The following is a 7,858-nucleotide window of genomic DNA, read 5'->3' on the forward strand; positions in this document are numbered from 1 at the left end:
AATTTTTCCTATCTTCTGAGCCACACATTCCACTACACTCTGCATTCAAAACGCACTTATCTATACTAAAGAGGCTGCCTTTTATCATTTTCAATTTTTTTTCCGGCACTGAATAGGAGGCCAGTTATGTAAAGAGAAAGGTGAGATGTATCCACAGGTGTGTGTCTGGAAGTAAAAGCCATCTGTGAACAGCGATAAGGCAACAAAAAAGTGTCTATTTTTTTTTTCTAACTATTTCCTCACCTGGAAAATTTTATCCCCTGGGCTTCTCAGCCGATGGAGACAGCGCAGCAGTCTTTTGTGCTGTTCTGTTATTTCACTCACAAAGATATCTGATGGGGGACGAGCCTGCAGTGCAGATATTTGATTATGTGACAATATATATCTGCTTTCTTGTCACGTTTTAAAGGAGTTTGTCTCTGTATTTTAAATCTGGTAAAAATTGGGTTTTTTTTTGGCTCCCCGGACAATGGCTCCAAATGTTTGAGAATATATCCGGTTGAGACTCTCTGGACTCTTTAACAAACCAAGAGACACTTTCAAAAAGCCTAAGAGAATATATATCCAGCAATACAATTCTATTTTCACAGGTGGCAACTCACTGATAACTCTCAATGATAACATGGAGTCTTTGAAGTTAGACTCAGTGTACAAAATATGTGAACTCCCCCAGAGTTTTCTAATCCTGCCTTTATCACACCTCTATTTTTGAGGACATTATCAGGAGACCGTAGGTGGTTAGATTGGAAAAGGAAAAAAGTGTACGGAAACCTCTGGTGGAGTAGTATTTACTGTTACGTAATGTAATACCTCAGTTTTTTAAGCTGTGCAGTAACTTGGCCTACATATTTCCATTGTCTAAAATTCCTCACTGCCTCCATCTCTTCCTCTATTCCATCACTAGTGCACCACTGGAAATAAAGAGGTATAATTATGCTTCAAATTTGGCACTCAAATACTATAACTCTATTCTAGTTACCTATTAATGTCAATTATTTGAGAACAGCCGGAGAAAAGTGGCAGATAGAAAAGACAGTTCCTGGACCACAAAAAGATACAAAACAGGCACGAAGCAGATTATTATATCTCCAACAGACTAAATATAGTGCCTGTGTAACATCCTGAAAACAAAGACGTAGCTGTAAACTTCCATCCTCCTTGCTATTCTCATCAGTTTTGAAACGTGAGAATGCTCATGACAAAAGTCTTTTTGGCAGAGAGCCTGAATTCTCTGTGACAAAGTGGCTGAGAAAGGAAAATGTGTGTGATTGTTTTGTTTGTTTCATTATTTTGTTAGCTAACTGCTAGTAGTGGAGCTAGATAAGTAGGGAGGATACTTCATTCAGATGAAACTCAACAGCTGGTTAGCCAATGCAGAGACAATGTAGTTATAAGCCTGGGTCAATCTTTGCTTGGTTGACAATAGGAGTTAAACAGGTATACAGGTATTTCAGGTTCATTTAAAGCTACTTTGGATCAGGACTAGAGACTGGTGTTGCATCAATGCCGTCCAGCAGATGTATGATAAACATGGCCTGATACCTACTGCAGGGCCTATAGCAATATGACAAACATCACTGAACATGAATGCTGGGCTTCCATAGGAATGCTCACCGAACTTTTGGTAAATTCATTTGTGTACTGTGTGAACTAGCTTTTCAAAGATGTTTTGTTTTTTCCCCCAAGATTTAACAACAAAATGTTTAGAAACTGGTGCGAAAAGGAGTTTTGGTTCATGTTCAAACGTGATCTGTATACTTTTACTTTCACGTATACCTGCCATGGAAAATGACTTCTTTGAATTCTACACAAAGGCCACTGGAGGGGGGGTATTCCAACACGTGGTTCCTGAAGCAGCGGTGGGACGTGCTATGCTCACCTTGCTGCCCTGTGATTCACAAGCACCTCACTCCCTAACCTGGGTGGTGGCTGACTTTCACAGCATTGTTCCAGGCCTCCCATTCTCCGCCATTTTGTTTCCTGTGCAGAGCAGGAAGTCCTGCCTGCAGCTGTTCCCAGCACTGTGAACTAAAGAGCTTTTGCAGGCGCGTGCGCATGCACACACGCATGCACGCACACACACACACACACACACACACACACACACACACACACACACACACATCCTTTTCCTTCGTGCTTCCCCTTAGCCTGAGTTGAGGATGCCCCTCTCTGATGTGAAGATGACCCCAAGGGATTGTGGGATGAAGCCAAAGGCACGTCTGCTTTCCTTTCCAAAGCCCTGCCTGTACCTGAGCTGCACGTGTGCAAAGATATTCCTCAAAGGATATTGCAGCACATGTTTTGTACAAAAAATATTTGCAGTTATAGTGATATAACAGAACAAAAGTAACATAAGGCACATGCTTGTATTGACTAATCACATTCAAATCTGTTTTTTTTTTGTACGACTATATAGGTTATCTGCTTTTAGGTTGCATCAACTTGTAATTTATCCAGCACCTTGCTCTCACAATCACTAGGCCTACCACTCTTTGTTTTTTTATATGGGTAGCCTTGTGTGTTTGTTTCCATGCTCACAAAGTGGGAATGTGAATGAATGCGAGACTCTCATCCATAGTGTGGAGGACAGATCTTCATACATAGGCAATTGTACAACCGTGGGAAAACACTTCATGACCTCTACATGTTGAAAATGTTCATGAGAATGGATGCTGATATAATTTGGGCATCAGCAATTACATCACAGATAATACGACTGGTCAGACATCTTATCTGCACCGGTTATTGTTTCTGTGCAGTGATCCTGATAATCCCTTGGCCATTTAGCAGATTTGAAGTCAGCTTAATAACCATGTAGTCTGCAAGCCCCCACATACAGCACAAACAGATTGTGTATGTTATTTGATACAGTTAATGTTCACCTATCTCAAAGATCAAATTACATTTCTTATTTGCTTCAGAGAAGATCTAAGCAAAAGGCAAATGCTAGAGCAGCTGGATTTGAAAAGGTTTCCGGACACTTGAGCAGAGTGAATGCTTGATAAGCCTCCCTGTTGCCAATCAGCTGCATGCAGTACTGTATATCAGTTGGAAATGCTCAGTGTGCTGGAGCCTAGTATTTCCATGATTGAATTTCATGTTGATAATTGCGCTGTAATTGGTCCTCACTTGGTCCACTTCTCCCAAGGTTGCAGGTGACTGGAGCTCTGAATGCTTTGGGTGGGGAGTAGGAAAATACCCTATTACATGTTGCCAGTCCACAGGCCAAAAATACACCCTCTCATTTACCTATGGGCAATTTAGGATTGAAGTCCATCTGATTTGAAGTGTGGGAGGAAACAATTTTGGAGGGAACACACAAAGAAAAGCATGAAATATTTTATATTGGACATTTGGATAATTCTAATGATCCCTATTGGAAATTTCAGTAGGAGTTTTGATGTTAATTAAAGCTGGCATTATTCTGTCCTTGGAGAACATGTTTGATTATTCATGCACCTAAAAAAAGCTGTAGAAAATACATTTTGAATTGGAAATTTACCTTTTTTTATGTTGGCAATAGGACCTGCAATGTACTGCCTATTAAAAGAAAATTTTATTTGTGGGTTGCATTATAACAAGCATTCACTTCCTGTTTCTCACTACCCACATCATTTTTTGTTCAAAAGCTGACAAAATGCAATCAAGCTAATTAAACACAAACCATGACTACTTGAAAAAAACAAAAAAACTTCTTCCTCAGACTAAATATTCAAACTGCAACAAAGATGCTCTCTCCTTAGCAAATGGTTTAGTACATTTTCCAAATTAACCAGTCCTCAGCGGTAATATTATATGATGGGCAATACCAGTGACTAATTTAATCAAATCCCTTTAAGGGTTCTTCATTTATATGTTCTCAGAGAAAACTTGCCAAAGATTTTTTAATATTCCCCAAAAGAACTTTCCATAAAGACATGCACAGGAATATAGTGTCTTTAAGATACTTAGGCTACCCAAAGAATGTGAATAAATCTCTCACATTCCTGTAATTAATGAGACTTCCTCTGCTTTACCCTCTAGAGGAGCTGGTTTCCTTTCTACAACCATCCATATGCTTCCTTTAAGGAAGGATGCCATCACACCTCCTCCACTCTAAGGGTTCCACCCTTTCCTCACTTTAAACCCGTGGCCCAGTCAAGTTCAACAGTGAAGTCCGGATTGGGTGTGTGGTGTTAATGCACTGTTTCGTACATTAAGTCCTGATCACATCTCGGTGTGAGGTACAAAGGGGTATATTTGTACAATATGGGTGTGCACATATACTTTTTTTTGTGTCCATGGATACCATGTGTTTTCTGTGTGCAAAAATACTGTGGAAAGACTACAAAAATCCCAGAATTATTAAAACCAAATTACCTCTGAGACAAAGTGGTGTCTCAATATTAGTACCGGCTATATCAAATTCCACCGTAAGCTTAATGTTATGCAACATAGCTTGAGTTTTTTATGTCGTTTCATTAGCTGTAATAGTCCAGGGATCAGGATATGTTGTTTAAGAGATTGAATTTGTGCAGTGGTGTGTAAAATTCCGCGTGTAAAACAATATTGTTTATTGACAGACAAGACTCTCATGGAGAACATCAAAACTTCATACTGCAGACAATTCACATTAAACATATTTCAGTTCAAATGAATACAGCGTGGGGGTGCTTTCTTTTTTCCTAGTCTCTAAAGGAGGCTGGATGAACCTCATAGTTGCAATAACGGCAGTTGAGCACGGGGGGCACCATCCTCCCACACAGGCCATCTATATCTGTGGATGCGTTTGTGACTCACTGAGAGAAAAGCGACGGCTCTCTGACTCAGGGGGAAGAGGAGGAGGAGTGTGAAATGTTGATCGGCTCAGGCAGAGAGAGGAGAATTTGCTTGAGAGCAAGCAAGCTCAGTGAATCATCGTTGGAATCCCTTGAACACGCAGGGTGGTGAAGCCTCCCCCTTACCAGCTCCAGAGGAAGCCTCTCCCACAGGGTGAATAGGTGAGAGTCAGGGAACTTCCTCCTGCAGGGGATCATTCACCTATACACAAGAAAATCTGAACATCTGGATTTAAAAAAAAGGTGTGGATGAAGTTGGGGTCACTCATGTCAAGCAGCACCAGAATCCCAAATTGTTATAAATCATCTGAAGGCTGTAGCACATTACTAGTTCATAGTCATCAAAAAATGAATGCACTGGCTCACTGGTGAAAAGGTATTTGAATTTTAATGGAAGAAAAACTCTGGTCTAAAGTCCTATGAAGAAAAACATTACATACCCACATTTCCCCCATTTTTCAATAGCCACATGATGAAATTTCTGGCATATTTTAAACATGACACCATATTCTCTGCAAAGCTTATGCAGATTTTTCACACTTGTGTGGGAATGTCCCTGTGAATGTGCCTTGGCTTGCACAACCACCATATGTGTAAATGCGTAGTTTTCACACACCTGCATATATGTCAATGTACCATGCCAGAATTTGTAAAAGCCCTTTTATGTCATTTCCAGTTTTAGCTAAACATGACTGCAGACGATATCAGTAGGAGAGTGAAGACATCTTAAAACCTCAAGGACACACAGTACTTGTGAACAGATTATTCAGCAGGAACACACAGCAGGAAGCACTAACACAGAAATAAATGCAGTAAAATAGCTGATATGTCATATGAAAATGGAATATTGTCACAAGTAGTTTGGCAGATAGGGCTGTGTAAAGTAATTTTCCCATACCATACTGTCTGGTGTTGCAGGTCAACCAGATTGTATTTAACTGAATAAGGGAAGTGAGAGTCAGCTTTGAGTTGCATGACGATTGTGTCACTCCATTGGCATGGATACAGTCGATGGTGTCACATTCTTAAGGCTGCAGAATGTTGAGCCGCCTGTTTTAACAGGAAGTGAGCATCCTCCTCTGATTCATAAACTTTAGCCGAAGTAACTCCCTGCTTGTGCTTTAAATTCACTGACTATGTAAATCTGTAAAATAAATTACACACCATGTAGAGCTTTTAAATGACCCATAATCAAATGAAAGTGTATTTTTATACAGCATGGAATAACCTATTGAGTGTTATCTTACAGGAAATAATAAAAAATGTGAACAAGGCAGTGATTTCAAGATTTCTAAAGACTCTGTTCTGCATTCTGCAGAGACTGCTTACTAAATGTGTGTGTATCAGTTTTTATTCCTGTATTTCCTCTGCATGGCAAGGATACCATTAATTCATATGCAGGATCCTCCCTTCATTTATATTCCTAAAAGAGAACTTAGTAGGGCACTGCTACGGTTCAACTAACTATTTTGTGTGGTTAAAGGAAATTAAGGAAGTGCACTATTTTGGGCATCAAACACACTTCCCAAACACACTGATGAAACTGCAAGATATCAGTTTCATCTTGCAGCACAGAGATTTGTCTGCGATGTGATAAGCCTATCAAAAAGCAAAAGTTAGCCTCAGTCGAAACCGAAAAATATTCTTCCAACGACAGCAGAGCAGTCTTATTCACAGGTTCTCTCCTCATAGTGAGATTCCCAGGTTTGCACTGCTCCACTACAAACCTCAACCCTAACCCTAATAATGTAGCAGTACATAGGTTGGTGGTATACTGTTAGGGCAATGTTTTCTATCAACAAACACTGTGGATTTTCTCTTCTGTTTACAAGATACACTCTAAGGTAGACGTCATCCAGTATGTCATTGTTTAATGGTGTTGCAGTGTTAAGCCTGAAAAACAATGGATGAGGTAAGTTTTAGAGGCAAAAATTGCCTTTCTTCTAGGGATGTTTTGACACAGAGGAAGGGGGTTGGGGGATGGTAAAAAAAAGGAGAGGGAGGAGAGGAAGGGGCGGACTTTTCAGGCCTTGGTTCCCACTGACTGTGTGCAGCTGGAAGAGCGAAACAATAATGTGAAACAAACAGTGAAAGGAATAAACAGGACCACTCCCTCGGGGAAAGTCCCTCTGGTACCTGCAGGCTGATATGACAGCCTGTGTTGAAGCACCGCTATCACTTGAAACTGTCATGATATCAGAAATCATGAACTTCAAAGTCTGTCACAGCTCATTGGATGGCCCAGGGGCCATTTTTTACTGCTCAAATAGGAAAGCTGTACATTTTTAGCCATGCTAGAAGCACAGTGGGATGATCTGTCTACCACTGTGGCCCAGACTGAAATATCTCATCAACTATCAGATGGATGAAATTTCCATTAGCGCTATCATGAACTTGACAGTTTTGGTGTGATTTAGTAAATGTCTTGTACTTTGTGTCTAGAGCTAATTAGCAAATGTTACCATAGTAACACACTTGAGATGATGAACATTAAATCTGCTAAGCATCAGCATGTTAGCATTGTCATTAAGAACATGCTAACATGTTAGAATTTAGCTGAAAGCACTGCTATGCCTAAGTACAGAGTCACAGAGCTGCTAAGGTGACTGTAGACTCTTCATCTTATTGGACCGTGACACCATTTAATTGTATGAATGAACTGTCAGACAGAATCATTGTTACATTATGTGCATCTGCTATTCTGTATGTATCTGCAATTTCTGTGTTTTTATGTTATAACAAAAATCCTGTTACAGTAAATCATACACGAATATGTATGATAATGATCCATCAGACAGATGTTCCCCGATATTTCTCCGAGGTCCCTTTCACTGACAACGTCATACATACATGTCAGTGACATCACTGGTCATTGTTCTTGTTATTATCCCTCAATATCCAGTTGAGCTTCTGCTGTGCCCTGAGTCATAAGGGATAACTATTTGGAGAGAGAGAGAAGAGAGACAGAGAGAGGCAAAAGGGGAGGGTACAAGGTTCTTGGCATTCAACGCTGAAGTGTGATTGTTTTAACTTTGTCA

This window comes from Seriola dumerili, unplaced genomic scaffold (genome assembly GCF_002260705.1).
Source record: "Seriola dumerili isolate Sdu_G_001 unplaced genomic scaffold, Sdu_1.0 BDQW01000290.1, whole genome shotgun sequence".
NCBI classification, from domain to species: Eukaryota; Metazoa; Chordata; class Actinopteri; order Carangiformes; family Carangidae; genus Seriola; species Seriola dumerili.